This window comes from Diabrotica undecimpunctata, chromosome 6 (assembly GCF_040954645.1).
Source record: "Diabrotica undecimpunctata isolate CICGRU chromosome 6, icDiaUnde3, whole genome shotgun sequence".
Taxonomy (NCBI): domain Eukaryota; kingdom Metazoa; phylum Arthropoda; class Insecta; order Coleoptera; family Chrysomelidae; genus Diabrotica; species Diabrotica undecimpunctata.
In genome coordinates, this window is record NC_092808.1 from 91,761,718 (window position 1) to 91,778,484 (window position 16,767).

At 33.9% G+C, this 16,767-nt stretch overlaps 2 protein-coding genes across 2 annotated transcripts in view; one reads left to right on the plus strand and one right to left on the minus strand.

The window, feature by feature from the left end:
- Positions 1-2,717, minus strand: part of LOC140443553 (C-reactive protein 1.1-like) — a 47,665-nt gene extending 44,948 nt beyond the window's left edge. Inside the window, exon 1 of the mRNA XM_072534870.1 lies at positions 2,541-2,717. The gene's annotated coding sequence lies outside the window, so the exon portion shown is untranslated. The remainder of the gene's footprint in view (positions 1-2,540) is intronic.
- The window catches only part of LOC140443550 (coiled-coil domain-containing protein AGAP005037), a 1,206,743-nt gene that overhangs the window by 997,878 nt on the left and 192,098 nt on the right, over positions 1-16,767 (plus strand). The window lies entirely within an intron of this gene.

Genomic DNA, 16,767 nt, shown 5'->3' on the forward strand with positions numbered 1-16,767 from the left:
GAAACATCCAAAAAGGAACTAAAATTCAAGTAATATATACAAAAATCTGCTGAGGCCGGTCTTACATATGGGGCAGAAACATAGACAGTGTTGAAACCTACTTTGTCTTCTTCTTCTTCCTCTTTATAAGCAATTCTGCTTGTTCATTGGCGGATTAATACCTCTATGGAAGGTTGTCACTTCATCGTTTGCGTGGTCGTTCGATACTTCTTCTGCCGATTGGTGAACTATCTCTTATTATTTTGAGGACACGGGTCTTCTCCATGCTACTTATGTGGTTATTCCATTTTTTTTTATTTTGTGTCCATTTATTTATATACTGTACGTTATATTTTCTTCTAACATCTTCACTTCTCTTTTGATCTCTCAGCCTATTTTCGATAGTTCTTCTCAGTACCCTTATCTTTGCCATTTCCAGTAGCCTTTTCGTTGTGACTGTGTCGGGTCTTGTTTCTGAGGCATATGTCATTATTGGTCTTACACTGGCTTTATAAATTTTTGAGTTCATTTTAGTGTTAATATGTCTGTTTGGCCATATAGTGTTATTAAGGCATCCTGCTAGTCTATATATTTACTTGATCTCTCACTTCTTTGTCCAGGTCTCCATAGCTAGAGAGTGTAATTCCCAGGTATTTTATTTCCATTACTTGTTCAATACTGATGCCATCAATTTCTATTTTACATCTGGTTGGTTCTTTGCTGACTACTATTGTTGTAGTTTTCTGAGATGAGATTGTCATATTAAATTCTTTTGCTCTTATATTAAATCTGTGGACCAGTCTTTGCAGACTATATCCATCTTGGGATATCAAATGTGCGTCGTCTGCGTAACAGAGTATTTTGATTTTTTTGTTTTCCATTATGTACCCTCTTCCTTTGTTAACGCTTTTAATGATTTCATCCATGATCAAATTAAAGGGCATGGGGCTCATTGAATCCACTTACTTAGGGGTATTAAAAATCAGAAGATGAGGAAAGGTCATCAGAAACCAAACAGAATGGTGACGAATCTTAAAGCAGGCCAGGATCCACAAAGGATTGCTGAGCCAAAGATGCTGACGAATAATTAAAGAAGAAGCTCATTTTTAAAATGCCTTTTTTTTAAAGCCTCTTAAATTTGCAATAAATCTTTTATTTTAACTCACAAAGTCTCCTTTAAATTAAAAATTTTCTAGATTTTTTCTTCTTTAGAATATTTTTCGATAATAGGTATATTAAGTGGGAAGAGACAATCAAACAACAGAGTTAAACAGGGAAATACGACTAATGTAGGCATTAGAAAACTGAAGGAAGTCTTTAGATCAGATATTTCCATGTGCCTAAATAGAATCATTTTGTACTCCCAGTTCTAACGTATGAATCAGAAACATTGACCCTTACCAGAAAAGTAATCAAAAAGAAAGTGGCACAGAAAGCAATGGAGAGGTCAATATTAAATATATCCCCCAGAGTTTCGAATCAAATAGTTATGAGAAAAACTGGTGTTACGAACGCAGTTAAAAGAATTACAAAGCTGAAATAGAACTGGGCAGGACTTGTTGCCAGAAAGATGGAATAAGAAAACTTTAGAGTGAAGACCTAGAAAAACGATGCTTATTGTAATCACAGACGTCATCCAATAAAGTGGTAAGACGACAAGCGCATTCTGGATTCAAGGTGCTCAAGATCGGATGCAACTGAATTATTTACGGAAGGACTATGTTCAGCAGTAGACTCAAAACTGCTAAAGATGATGATAAAAATATAATCAATAACAATTACTTTATATCGCTTAAACTTGCCGCTACATAATATATATTGCTACGCTAGCCTGAGCCAATTTTGGATATCAATATAGATGGTAAAAAGATTTCATAATGGTACCAACTATAGCGTTCATGTATTCAACCGCATTACGACTTTATTCAACTAAATTTTGTGCTAGAAGATGGCCAACGCATGTTTCTGATAACGTTATTAATACTAGATGATTGGATAATAGACAAGCAAGTCACTGAAGCAGACAAGATACGTCAGCGAGGTTTCATTCTGCGGCTGCGTGGTGCATTTAGATCATTTTTACTACATCGAGATAAAATGATTTTCAGTTAATCCAGAGTTATCCTGAAAGACCAGATATCTCTGAGCATCAATCGAAAGCGACGAAAGTACAGCAAAAACATTGCCAGGAAAGAAAACTGCAGAAATTTATTTTGTGACTATGGAAAATTTTAAAGAAAATATCGTAGCTTGTAATTACTTTTATAATAATTAAAATTATTAAAATAATCATTTTTACATTCTAAGGGATATCTACACATCCGTTATTATAGTGTTAAAGCGTCGTCAAAATTGTATAATGGTATTCGGCATTAAAATTAACTTGGGGAGTGGTAAAAATATATTGCGGTAAAGAGAAACAGATCATTTACCAAGTTGTTCACTTAATAGCATCCATCATATTATTATCCTTTCATCCATTCGAAATTAAAAGGAAAATATTGAATATAATATTGAAATATAATATTTTCTAGTAAAAATAAAACAAATAATAACATTACCGTATTGATTTTCAATCGTTAAAAACAACACACATAATTTAAAATCCCTAGTTGTTCACTTAATCACATCCTTCCCCAATTTGATAACATAAAGAACACTCATACACTATAGATATGTATATAAACAAGAGAAGCAATAATAAACTTAGGTAGTTTCTCGTCTAACTGCCCGCTCAACTCTTCACGGAAATTACAAGAATGTTAACTCTTATACCAGTAAGTATTACCTACAGGGTGATTACCAACTTCTCTTTTAGATAATTAACCTATGTTGGTTTGAAATAGTAGTCGTGAAGATGTACCCAGTCATGTCATATTTAAAAATGTATATATTACATTAGGTATTATTAATAAGTGGAGCTGAGACATGGAGAATAACCGAAAAATATAAGAAAAAGGTCGAAGCCACGGAAATGGATGCCATCAGAAGATCGATGAGAATATCAAGAGCTGACAGAATACGGAATGAAGTTATAAAACAACAAATGGGTATAGAGGGCGCTATAGTTGAGGATATTGAGAGAAAACAGCTCATATGGTATGGGCATGTGAGCCGAATGGGGGACGAAAGATTGCCTAAAAAACGATGATGTGGCAACCCCCAGAGAAGAGGAAACGAGGAAGACCACCACAGAGCTGGAACCTGGGAGTTAGGAAAGCGATTAGCGCTCGAAATCTGGACGAAAACCTAACTCAAGACAGAATACAGTGGCGTTTGGGAGTCGGACAACGTCGTAAGACGTTATAAAAAACCGAATATATATATATATATATATATATATATATATATATATATATATATATATATATATATATATATATATTAATAAGTAACTTAAAACTAACAAACAAAAAAATAACGTTCTTAATATTTTACTGTTTCAACTTTTTGGCACTTTAATAACTTATGTGAAAATGTTAATCAGGTAAACTTGGGAAGTAGCTGAATAGTAATCGAATCCTGAGTCAAATGTCGAATTAGTGGCTATATCCACTGCATCTTATGATACTACCTATTCGTTGCCGATCAGTTCGGAGCGGCTCAGTAGTATGTAGTCGGCTTAAACCATTCCCGTAGAATTTGCTGCTAGTAAATACCCTCTCCGGTAGATAGATATCCCTCTTATATAGATTCCCTCTTCTTGGAAGAAGATGTCTTCAGAGGAATTGGGGAGGACCGCAATGTTTTTTATTTCACACAATTTGTTCCAGATATTCTAATTTTCGAGTTTTAATTGTTAAAAGCATTTTAACTTTCTTTCACATTATTCGCAGGAATTCAGCGTTAATAACTCGTTGAACCTAGGATACGTAGGATTCATTCAAATTTCAATTATTAGTTGGAAGTTTAAGATTGAATGTTTACTAATTATTATAAACTTAACAATGTATTATTATAATATAGAGCGTATCTACTTTCGACTTTAGGTATTCGATTCACTAATAATTGTAAATCATCCGAATTATCTGCAAGACTATGGTGTCATTTCTAATGTTTTCATATTATGTTATTCAGCCATTTATCATTTATTAATAGTCCGTTGTTGCACCCTTCCTTGATTCTGTCTTGAATCCAGCCTACGCTTTATCATTTGTTATTAAGTTTTAGATCATTTGATAATAAGGATATATCCTATTTGGTTTCTTTCCATATAATCTGGAGAATATTGAGAGTTTTTCAGATATATAATCGTCATAGAGTAGGATCAAAAATACTATTTATTACTACAAGCTAATCTTCACTTGCAAATTCAATTAAATGGTCCCCTCGTTCGTTATTTTTACCTATCCCAAAATTTCCTACAGAAATTTTAATTAACCCTTAATAATTTTAACAATGTTAGTGACATAGTTGTCTCAATAATTTCTTGATGGCGTCAACAGCAGACGCATTTACTTTAATGATTTATAGTTTATTCGTCTTCCGGGTTTGGACCGTGTCATTTGTGAGTGACCCAAAAGTGGGTTCATCTCGACGTTTCGCTACAATTGTATGTAGCTTCTTCAGGAGAACAAAAAAGAAAAAGAAACAAAAGACAGGAAGATGGGTAGTTAGCAATGGTTACTCAGTTACTCAACGCAACCAGAGGCGAATACTAACTACCAAGATGGGCATTTGGTCACAGTAACTCAACTACTCAACGCAGCCAGAGGTGAAAACCAAATGCCAGGACAGGGATTCACGTCCAACAGCTCAGAACACTAACGCGTCAAGAGGCAGGGAGTGAATCCGACGATTACTCCGCTACCGCTCTATTTATAGTCGCGGTGACCTGTCGTGTCGGGACGTATCGGCACACTCCGTGGCGCGAACGTCAAGAAGCGCGCGCTGGCCAATCATGTGGCTGCATCGTGGTAGCGGGACCGGACGGCGGCTCTAGACTGGGATTCCAGATGGGAGACAAGTAGTATCCTTCCTCTCGATTGATATTATGTGGATTTTTTCGGATCTCTAGAGATTCGCGGATTTTCCTGGAATAAAAGAAGGGGCTCTTAGAAATAATATGAGTTTTTTCGAACAATATGGAATGACCGGTTTCTTGGCAGTGTTCTGCAACTGCAGAATGGGAGAAAAGACCTGATCGAATGCATCTTTGATGCTCTTGAATCCGAGTTTTGACGGAACGACCAGTTTCGCCAATATACACTTGTCCACATGAACAAGGAATAGAATAGACACCACAGGAAGATAGGGGCGGTAATGGGTCCTTAGGAGAGGGTAGATATTGTGAGATTTTCTTGGGTGGTCGAAAAGTAGTCCTGATACCTTCCTTGCGAAGAATTTTGCCAATCCTATCAGTGACACTTCGAATATACGGAAGAAAAGCCACAGGAGTATTACCCGAAGATTCTGAATTTGTCGTCCTAGGGTGTAAAGGGGGATGTAGATGTCGGTGTGTAATATTTTGAATTGTGGACTTGGAGTAACCGTTGGCGACAAGGGTTTTTTGCAGATGGCCAAGTTCTTCTCTAAGGTTGTCAGGTTCAGAAATCGAAATGGCCCGATGGATGAGAGAGTTGATCACAGAATTCTTTTGGGCAGGATGTTGGTGTGATGAAGCATGTAGGTAACGATTCGTGTGAGTCTTTTTTCTATAAACAGAGTGACCCAATCGGCCATTGGGCTTGGAGGTGACTAACACATCGAGAAAGGGAAGGGACCGATTATTTTCTACTTCCATTGTGAATTTTATACTCGGATGTTGTGAGTTAAGATGATCTAGGAAGGGAGAAAGGGTATGTTGACCATGGGGTCAGATGATAAATGTATCATCAACGTAGCGGAACCAGACTTTTGGTTTTAAGGGGTAAGATTCTAGGGCTAAAGACTCAAAGGCTTCCATGAAAATTTCAGCAATGACAGGGGAATGGGGAGAACCCATTGGTGTTCCAGATATTTGTTTGTAGAAATTGCCTCTAAAAGAAAAATATGTTGAAAGGAGGCATTTTTCCGCAAGATCTGCCAAAACCAAAGACTTGTTATCTTTGGTCAAGTGATCTCGCAGAACAACTAGAGAGTCATGTATGGGGATATTAGTAAATAGGGATGATACATCGAAACTGACGAGAATGTCTTGGGGATCGACCGTGAGGGAGGAGATTAAGGTGATGAAATGTGTGGAATTTCGGACATAAGAAGAGGTACGACCAGTATAGGTCTTAAACTGATTCGACAAGTACTTTGCGAGTTTGTAGGTAGGAGAGTTAATCGTAGTCACAATAGGACGAAGAGGTACGTTGTCTTTATGGATTTTGGGAAGACCGTAAATTCTGGGGCAGATGGAGTTTTTCGGAACTATGGACTTCTTAACATCATCGGAAAGATCAGATTGTTTGATGGCATGGGAAATTTCGCGTTCGACTCTAGTAGTGGGGTCTCGAGAAATTGTGTTATAACAGGATGTATCCCTAAGTAAGTCGTTTACTTTCTCTATGTAGGAAGGAGTATCCAGGATGACTGTGGCATTACCTTTGTCTGCAGGAAGGATTATTATCTCAGAAAGAGAACGGAGATTTTTGAGAGCTATGAATTCCTCACGAGATATATTGGAAGTAGGGATTTTGGCTGTATCAAGACATTTAGCGACGTCAAAGCGAAAACGGTCGGCTGGAATTTTGGGAATTGTGCGGAGTGCCGCTTCCACATTTGAAACTATTTCTTCGGTAGGAATTCTGGAAGGAGTGATAGCAAAATTAAGACCTTTAGATAGAAGACTGCTTTCTGCACTTGTTAATTGGTGAGAAGAAAGATTAACGACGGTGTTAGTAAGAGGTGAAAGAGAAGTAGAAGTGGTGGAATGTGATTTTTTCTTAGATACAAGGGATTGGAATTTCTTTTTGTGAGTTTCGTTGCTTAGAAGAAGGATTTTATTGGCTTGATGATAGGAAATGCGGTCTAAAAGTGACCAATCATCGACACTAAGAATACTGGAGAGTTCAAGATGCAGCTTAAAAAGTTTTTGGGATTGAAAATTAAGGGTTTTTCGAATATGTTGAATCCGTTCACGAAGTAGAGATAGGCTGGCTTGATGTAGAATTCGGGAAGAAGATGAAGAGGAAATGTGATGTTTTAGAACAAGAAAATTGGGAACCAAGTTATTATCACGACATCTAGAGAGGAAGGTGAGCGAAGAAAGTAGAGATGAAACTTTAGAGCGAAGATTGGAGAACTCTGAGGTTTTTTAATGATGTTGGTTCTTATGAGAAGTGCGTTTATCTTAATTCAGAATTAAGCCCGTTTTGTTTATATGCTCGTTCATAAATTTCTCTTAGTAGTAAATTCGTGACCTATAATTATTTAAACTTTGATCAAATAAAAGGCAGATATCGAGCACAGTTTATTAATTAAATATTGCCCAATTACTTTCGCTTCCTAGAGCATCTTCAGGGCATTTCGTCAATTTTGTTCTATCCAACAATCACAGAAGGTCATAAATATAAAATTGTACATTATACTACACTACAGAAGCACAAACACTTAATTTTTTTTTTAAATAGGCGAAGGTACATTATGGTTTGCATCAGGAAAGAGAATTCTCTTGACGAAATGCCCCTGAAGAGGTTCTAAGAAGCGAAAGTACTTGGGCAAATTTAATTAATAAACTGTGCTCGATATCTGGCTTTTATTTGATCAAAGTTTATTTATTCGAGCATTCAACCTTATATCAATCTATAATTATATGGTGAACTATATTAGTCAATTAATATTTTTAGTCGGAATAAGCCACAATAAGTTTATTACCATTTCAATTTCCTCTTTGGAAATCGTTCTTAAAATACAAAACATTAATAATTTAAAAAAAATTGTTTTTTTTTTGTAATTTTTATAATTTTGTAATTTTAATTGTTAATATATTAGACATTTTAAAGAAGACGACTTGAAAATTATATTGCCAATATTGCTGGAGTTGCGTTCCTGGGGCGACTTTATTATACGATAGTTTATTCGATTACATGAAATGTAACTTTAACTTGAGAATATCCGTCAGAAAAAATCATAGCATGTGATTCGCCTTTAAAAAGACAACCATAATGACAGTAAAATTCTCCTGTTACTGATTCCATAGTAAATCATGAGGAAAAAAGCAGGAAAAAAAATCTCATAATACTATCCCGACATGATAAGTATTTGGGCTTACATTTAGTGTACTCTCAATAAACACCAAACTCTGATTTTATATGTTTTATTTAAAAACATAAATAACGTATCTTCGATATGTGACTGACTTACTAATAGTGGTATTTTCTTTTTATTAACTTCCTATTATAATATGGATAACCAGATTCTACTGCATTCTGCCGAGGACTTATTGAGTGAGACAAAATTCAAGTGAGTTTTGAAAAACAGATTAAGCGTAAATAGAGAAATATATGTCGCACAATAGACTTAGACCATACCCTAAGACTAAAGATCTTCCTGGGGGTTGTTAGTTTGAAGTTCCAGACTTAATATATAAAATGCGTAAAAAGAAAGAACATGTTTCTGTAAAGACTGTGTTAAGAAAGTGAAAAGACAGAAATGCATTCGAAATTTCCAGAGTAAATCTCTGAAGTTTTTAGATAATTTTAGATATGAAGATAATTTTTAAAAAGAATTCGCTTTATTTAGACCCAACGCAGATTTTTGCTAAAGGTGGAATAAAATGAATTTGGATACTAAGGGAAAGAGACATATAGCATGCGGGTGGAAAACAGGGATTTATTGATGGAGCGTATCTTGTGTTTTCGTCAAAATCAAAATCCACGATTATCACGATAAATAACATGAATACGAATATGGTTGTGGAATGGTTGAAAGAAAAACTGGTTCCAACTTAACGTGAACCATCTGTTATAGTTTTGGATAATGCCCCATACCATTCAGAAATTTTAAATAAGCAACCAACAAATTCCTGGACAGTACATAAAATAAAAGAATGATGAACGCATGAACGAATGAAAATATTTCAATCCCTCAGGATTCTTTCAAGTCGAAAATACTACTATTAGCCGATAGGAATTAAAAACCAAAAATATTTAGTTAATAGAAGAATGCTGGATGCGTGAAAATTACATTAAAGCAATTAATCCAATCATTATTTACAACCTAAAGGAAGATACCGATAACGGTGATTATGGGTATGGATCTAATTACTGATTACACTGTAAGGTAACCTGTTTTAATTTTTTTCATTACGAAAAATTTTGAGTATTATTGTAATTATTATCAGTAAATACTTACCAGTACAATTAAGAAACAATATAATTTGTAATTTTCTTTTATTTTTGAACTAGTAACTGCATATTTTTTAAAATGAATATAAAATAGATTATCAGTTAAAACCGCACTTTTGCTTGTCTTTAATAGTGCTTTAAATAATGGAAGAATTTAATTTTAAATTTCTCAGCACAGCGGACCGTTTACGTCAAAGCCAAAATAATCGCATATTAGTGAAATACTTGTTTATACATTTTCATAAAGACTTTCATTTTGAAAATTGCTTAATAACTTTAAGTGAAATGTTTTATTACACAGATTAACCAGATCAACTACATACATAAAAATATTTAAACTTGATATCAAATATCTTTATTTGGATTAATTGCTCCAAAGTAGAATAGTTTTACGAAATGCCCTGTAGCGTAACCGTAAAAAAACAGTGTTTATTGTTGTAATATTCCATTTCATGTCGATTGATGCGCTCCAATTTTAGAGGAAGCGCGGTTTTACATAAAAACATTCTACTATTTTCGGACATAAATTATACCGGATGTGCGTAAATAGTAGAAAGAAAGATACTTATCTTAACTGTATAAGATTTCGGTAACTTTTATATGTATTTATTAACCAAATTTTTTATTTAATTAATTATTTTAGTTTTGATTGTAGTTGCTTTTATAATTTTATTTCGGGTGGTCGTTACAATGATTTAAATTTAAATAAAGCGAAAGAATAGAAAATAGTATTTCCCATGAAATATATTAAGATGTTGGCCAAACCGTTTATGTTGTACAGTATATTGTCGATGTGAAATAAAACCAGCATAAGTGCAAAAAATCGATTTTTGGGATTAAAAAAAATTCTTTTTTGACATGAATACTTCTTAGCGCTTGGTATGATATTTTCACGGGCTTGAACTCGAAAAACCTTGCGGTATACCGTAATATACATAAAACACATACATATACAATGATTATAATCTTATATAATATATTTTTTAAAACAACTCGAGAGCGACTGGGTCGATTCGGTTTATTCTATTTTAAAATATTTGTATGAAATAAAATAAAATAAAAGAAATTAAATAAAATTAAATCAAATAGAATTAAAAATTAAGTAAAATTAATGGTACTGGTAATAAGTTTGTCATATTGTAATTGTAAAAAGTTTGTTTGTATATTGGCAGCGAAAATGGCGAGACCCGAAGAGATAGCGAGATAGCGAATCCCTACACAAACCTGTGTGTCATGAATTGTGTATTAGTAAGACAAAACTTAAGTCAGTTTTGAAAAACAAAGTGTAAATAGTAAAGTAGATGTCGCACAATATAAACCTTGACCATACCCTAAGACTAAAGTTAAAAATTAAATAAAATTAAACAAAAGTTAAATAAAGTTATAAGAAATTGTAAATAATTATAAAAAATTAGAAAAAATCAGAAAAAATTATAAAAAATTATGAAAAATTATAAAAAATAAATAAAAAAAAATTATAAAAATGTGTAAAAAATTATAAAAAATTATAAAAAATTATAGAAAATTATAAAAAAATATAAAAAATTATAAAAAATTATAAAAAAATTATTAAAAATAATGAAAAATGATAAAAAATTATAAAATTTAATATATAATTTTTTTTTATATTCTATATATAAAATAAATATCTTTGTTGATCTATGATCAACAAGAGTAAACAAAATTTGGAAAGTCTTACCTCTGTTTAACAGTATATTAAATGGTAGTCATGCTCAAATAAGATCTAATGATATAAGTATAGATGAAATGATAATACTTTTCACCGGTCATTGCAGAATTCGTCAATACTGCCCAGAAAAACCAAATCCTGTTGGTATTACTTCGATCGCTATTTTACGACAATAAAACTTGCTGATGTATTACCAGAAAGAGGTTGCCACGCAACAGGCACGATTGGTAACAAGAGAGTCCCTCGGTATTGTATCTTTTCTCCAGAAAAACAGTTCATGAAAAATCCAAGAGGTACATCTGAAACGAAGGGTCAAGGTGATGGAAGCATTGCCAAAACTCGCTGGTTAGACAACAAACCTGTTACGATTCTGTAAACATACCATGCTGCTAACAACCTAGATCAATGCAGAAGAGGGTCAAAACGTAAAATGGAATACGAAATGGTTAATAGACATGAGGTAATCAAGAACTACAATCAGTTCATGGATGGAGTTGACTTTGTTGACAGAATGTTGGCAGTCTGTCCGGCACGAGCACGTACAAAAAAGTGGACAATTTGTTTCATCAGCCACATGTTAGATTTAGCAGTTTGCAACTCTTGGTGTCAATACAGAGCAGTACAAAGGGAAAACATGTACCAGCCAAAAACATTCCTCAACTGAGATCATTTAAATTGGAAATGGGAGAACAAATGATTTTGGATAACACTCAGTCTTCCGATTCTGAGACCTGTAGCGACTACGAAGACCTGAAGCCAAAACATAAAAAACAAAGAGTCAAAATTCAACCCATACCTGCCGAAGTTAAACGTCTTCATAAGGCTCAACATTTAGTGGACTATGCTAATAAACAAAATATATGCAGAAAGGTCAATTGTAAAAATACTACATTTGCATTATTTATAAAATATAAGATATTTTTATGTAGTACACGGAAACGAAATTGTTTTTTAGTTTCATACCAAAGACTAAGTTCTAATACATAGTTCTGTGTATAAAAATAATAAATAATAAAAGATTGCTAAAATATGAGTATTTATTGTACTGTTTCTTTCTCATGTTTAAGTTTATTTTGGTAACAGATAGATATGTCATCTGTATCTGTAGAGGAGGGAGGGCGATTTAAGTTTCACAGCACTTAGGCCACAATTGACCCATTGTGCATCCTCCCAGGGAGCTGTCACCCTTAGCTCATTGTCCATCCTGCAATTTCTAGGAAGGTGGACAAGTCACCAGGAGACATTTCTCTTATGTGGGCAAGTGTGGGCCAGGACTCGCCGAACGCGTACTCTCGTATTAACGATAACTCTGGGCATTCACATAGGACATGCTCTACAGTTTCGTCTTCTCGTTCGCACTTCCTACATAGAGGTGTGTCTGCTAGCCCCAGTGTGTGGAGGTGTTTGCTTAGTTGACAATGACCAGTTAAAAAACCAACTGACAAACGTAGATTTTTCCTGGTCATTCCTAAGTACTTCTTTGATGTTGGCTCTTCAAGGTTACTTAGTCTTACCCTGGCAAGTTTACATCCTTTCCCTTCTTCCCATCTTTTTACGGTTTGCGTATGGGAGTGACATTTGACAATTTCCACGATTGTTGTAGTTGACCAACCAAAAAGATCCCCAGGTCCTAAGAGTCTTAGGCCTGCCGCCTTCCTAGTTAATTGGTCAGAAATGCGGTTGCCTTTATTTCTATTGTGTCCTTTAACCCACCTCAGGATGATGATATTACCATCCGAAGCTTGAGTTAGTGACTCGTGACACTCCATTACTAAACCTGATGTGACACGTGGTCTATTCAAGGTTAGTAGCGCTTGTCTGCTATCTGTGCAGATCATTATAGTTTTCCCTGCTATACCTTTTTGGGTTATCTCTTTTGCGGCTATGGAGATACCAGTCAGTTCTGTCTGAACTACGCTGGCATTTTTGCCCATACCCCACTTTATTCTTAGATTCAGTGATCTGGAGTATATCCCGCATCCTGAGCCTTCTTTAATTTTGGAGCCATCGGTGTATATGCAATAAGCATTTGACACGTTTGTCTCCATATACTGTCTTGTTTCAATTTTGTAGGGTTTGTTAAAGACAAACTTTGGTTCAATTGAGTCGCAGCCTGCCTGTAGCAGTGGTAACGCATCCAGCTCTGCCGCCAGAAGCGAGTTCTCAATTGTCCCATTCCTACATCAAGGTTTGCACCAGCTGAGCGCAGTCGCATCATTGTCACTAGCGTCACCTCTTTGACATATATATCTAGAGGCGTGATGCCGATGATCAACTCCATTGCAGCAGTTGGTGTTGTTTTCATGGCACCTGTTATATTTATGCAAGTCATCCGGTGAATATGGTTTAGTTTGTTAATCGCTGTTGCCTGTAGCATTTTTGGTACCCAAGCAATACCTCAGTAAGTTAGCATTGGCCTAATGACGGTGTAGAGCCAGGCGATCACTCTGAGCGTGAGGCCCCAGGTGCGTCCGACCGTTCGTCGACACTGCTCATAGGCAATATATGCTATGCAAAATATACTGTTACCAAATAAACGTAAACATGAGAAAGAAACAGTACAATAAATACTCATATTTTAGCAATCTTTTATTATGACATTGATAGAAGCCAGATTTTCCATTGCATATTTTTTTGTAATTTTTTGCTCTAACTAGCAATCAAATAAAAGGGTAAAAACTCCTAATAGTTTGAAAATATTTAAAAAAATACTCTGGGTCTCAATCTATCGATTATGTATTGAAATATGTCTGTATTTCAATCTATGTATCTTTAGTCAATTATTTTTGTTTATAGCCGGTAGTATCTCTTTGTCTATTCTTACCGTTAAGTTTTGTATAATTATTACGAGATCTTCTTTTAATCTCCTACCAACCGCAATTCTATCAGTCGTCACCTTTTTGTTCATTCTGTTCTTAGGCATTTCATCGGTTTTGTACTTTTGTGAGCAGATATTTTCTAACTATAGTTTATTTTTATGAACGAGAGAGTAATTAGCATAACTAATCTAATCTAATCTAATCTAATCTAATCTAAACTAATAACTAAACTTTTAACTGGTAGCTCCGACCACTCCATGGGCGTGCTCAAGATTAATTGAAAAATTACTTTGAATAATTGTAAAAAATAAATGAATTATTTCAGTGTTATAAAGTGTTATGTGTATGTAAACAAAAGTGACCTCTTTTATCACACACTATATTAGAACTGACAGGCCTACATTAAAAAGGGTTTTAAAAAATTCACATTTTTTTTTAATTTTTAAAAATTACAAAAGAGAAAAAGAGTTTTTAAAACCTTCTAAGGTATGTTAAATAGATGAATAAAAATATTAATATAAAACTTACAGCTACTTGTTACAAATCCAAATCAGATTCAGAAGATGAACTTTCAGAACCAAGATTTATAATAACTGGCTCGATCATTTTATCAGTAATATTGTCCAGCTTCCAAATTTTTTCCTCTTCTTTACGGCCTCCAAAAACAACTGTTTAACATCATGAATTTTAAAAGTGGTATTTTTTCTTGAAACTTCACTCTTTATCTGTGCCCATACCAGTTCAATCGGGTTTAATTCACAATGATATGGTGGGGATCTAAGTACTGTCATTCCACGATTTTTGGCAATTTCATCAATTTCGTATTTTTTAAATTTTTCTTTATGAAGGGCACACAACGAATAAAGTTCCTTTCTTATAGATCCGGGATGGTACGTAATATTTTTTGAACTCAGCCAATTCTGCAAGTCTTTTTTTAACCACTTGGTTGTGGGCAGTCCTTCTATAAGTCTGGAGTGATAACTTGCATTATCCATTACTATTACACAGTTCTTAGGAAGAAGATCTATCATTTGTTCGAACCATTCTTGAAAGACATTAGCGTTCATGTCTTCATGGTAGTCACCGGTACGAGTTGATTCAAAAGTTAATAAACCACCTTCAACAAAACCGTCTGAACTGCCAATGTGTACTATTTTCAGCCTGCGTCCCTTTCCTGATGGTGGGTTTAAACCAGTAAATAAGTTATTTACAAAAGCGTGCCTTTGACTTGTAACAGTTTCATCCTGCCAAAATTTATTTGGTGTATGACCCTCGTTGATCCATGTTTCATCAAGATAAAATATTTTTCTTTTTTGATTTCTCATTTCCTTTATGGTTCTTAGAAAATGTCTTCTCCATATGACAATATCGCTTCTTTCTAATAAAATAGACTTTCTGGGATTCTTTTTCCAGCGGAAGCCTATTTCTTTTAAAAGTTTCCATAACGTACTTCGACTCATTTCTGGGTAATCCTTATCATCTCGAACTGAGACAAGAACTTTATCCAATGTTGGAAATTCTTGTCTAAAGATGAATTCATGCACTTTCCGTCGAAGTCCTTCTTTAAAATGATATTCTATTTGAAATTTTGGTTTCCCTGGAGCATTACGTGGCATTTGAAAAGTACCACATTTCTCTTCTTTAATAACTCTGTAAATCGTAGATTTCCCAACACCAAGTGTACTGCTAACTAACTCAACGGTCTCATCAACACTTTCACATAAACGTTTGTCTGTAAATGATTTAAAACAATTAAATATTAATGTTTTTTCATTAACTGTTAGAGGACCAATTTTTCGGCGTTTACACGGCACTTTCAAATTTTCCATAACACTAGTATACACAATAAACTGCACCTTGCAACTGAAGTACCTACTTTTAGTGAACTGTTAAGAATTTTGAATACGCCACTTGGACCTTCCTATAAACAAAATGGAAAAACCCACTATCACATTTTCTGTGGAATAAGTTTAGAAGGTAATTATCTAGTCAATTACTGTCGTAGATTCCTGGAATTAAAGAATTAAATGTTTGATTGTTGAAACCCTTACTTCTTGGAATGCACTCATTTCAGATAAAATAAAACGTTTTATTTTATCTAAAGAATTAAACTTTATTTTGCAAATAGGCAAAGAATTAAACTTTATTTTGCAAATAGATAAAATAAAACGTTTTATTTTATCTAAAGAATTAAACTTTATTTTTCAAATAGGTAGGTACCTATTAAACTTTTATTGGTTATATATAACCAATAAAATAAACATCTTACATTTCTTGCAAATTCATTAGTACCTGTTAACCTCCATCACTCCGACACTGGCAACCTTATTTAGGGATTAGTAATCCTCACAACTATTGTATTCTATTCTGCTCCAACCTTTATACCTGGTGGTCATACTCAATTTAAAATTGTTTTCCTATATATTTCTGTAAACTTGTTGACAAATATCTGTTTTTCATTGAGTCACCCGTATCAACAGTTTAGGGATTTGCATACATAATTTATTGTTTTATTACTCTCTCATACATAAAAATACACTATAACAGGATGTCTGCCTTTTAATCAGCATTGTTATTCTTAGAAAGATTAAATCACAGTTGTAACAATTTTTTTTTTGATTTTAATAAAAGAAGCCATGCCAAATTCAATAAACGGTATTTTTATTTTTCTGTTCCTTTCTTTTGTTTATCTTTATTCACAAATACAGGAGTGTCATTTACGCTAATATTTGTTGATGTCATTGTAGGGTCACTTAGGTCATTTACATTTTTAGTATACCTTGATAATAAAGAACAATCGGACAATTTTCTATTATTAAAAACATACACCCTGTATAAAAAAAACAACGCCATAATTCGAATTGTGTAATAAATTTTAACTGAAAAAAGGGCAAAGAAAATATTTGTAAATTTATATCATTAATGATAACATAAATTGAACTTCACGTTTAAAGAATTTCAAAACAAAAAACGTTGAAAACTGTCGACATCTTAATCGTCAATA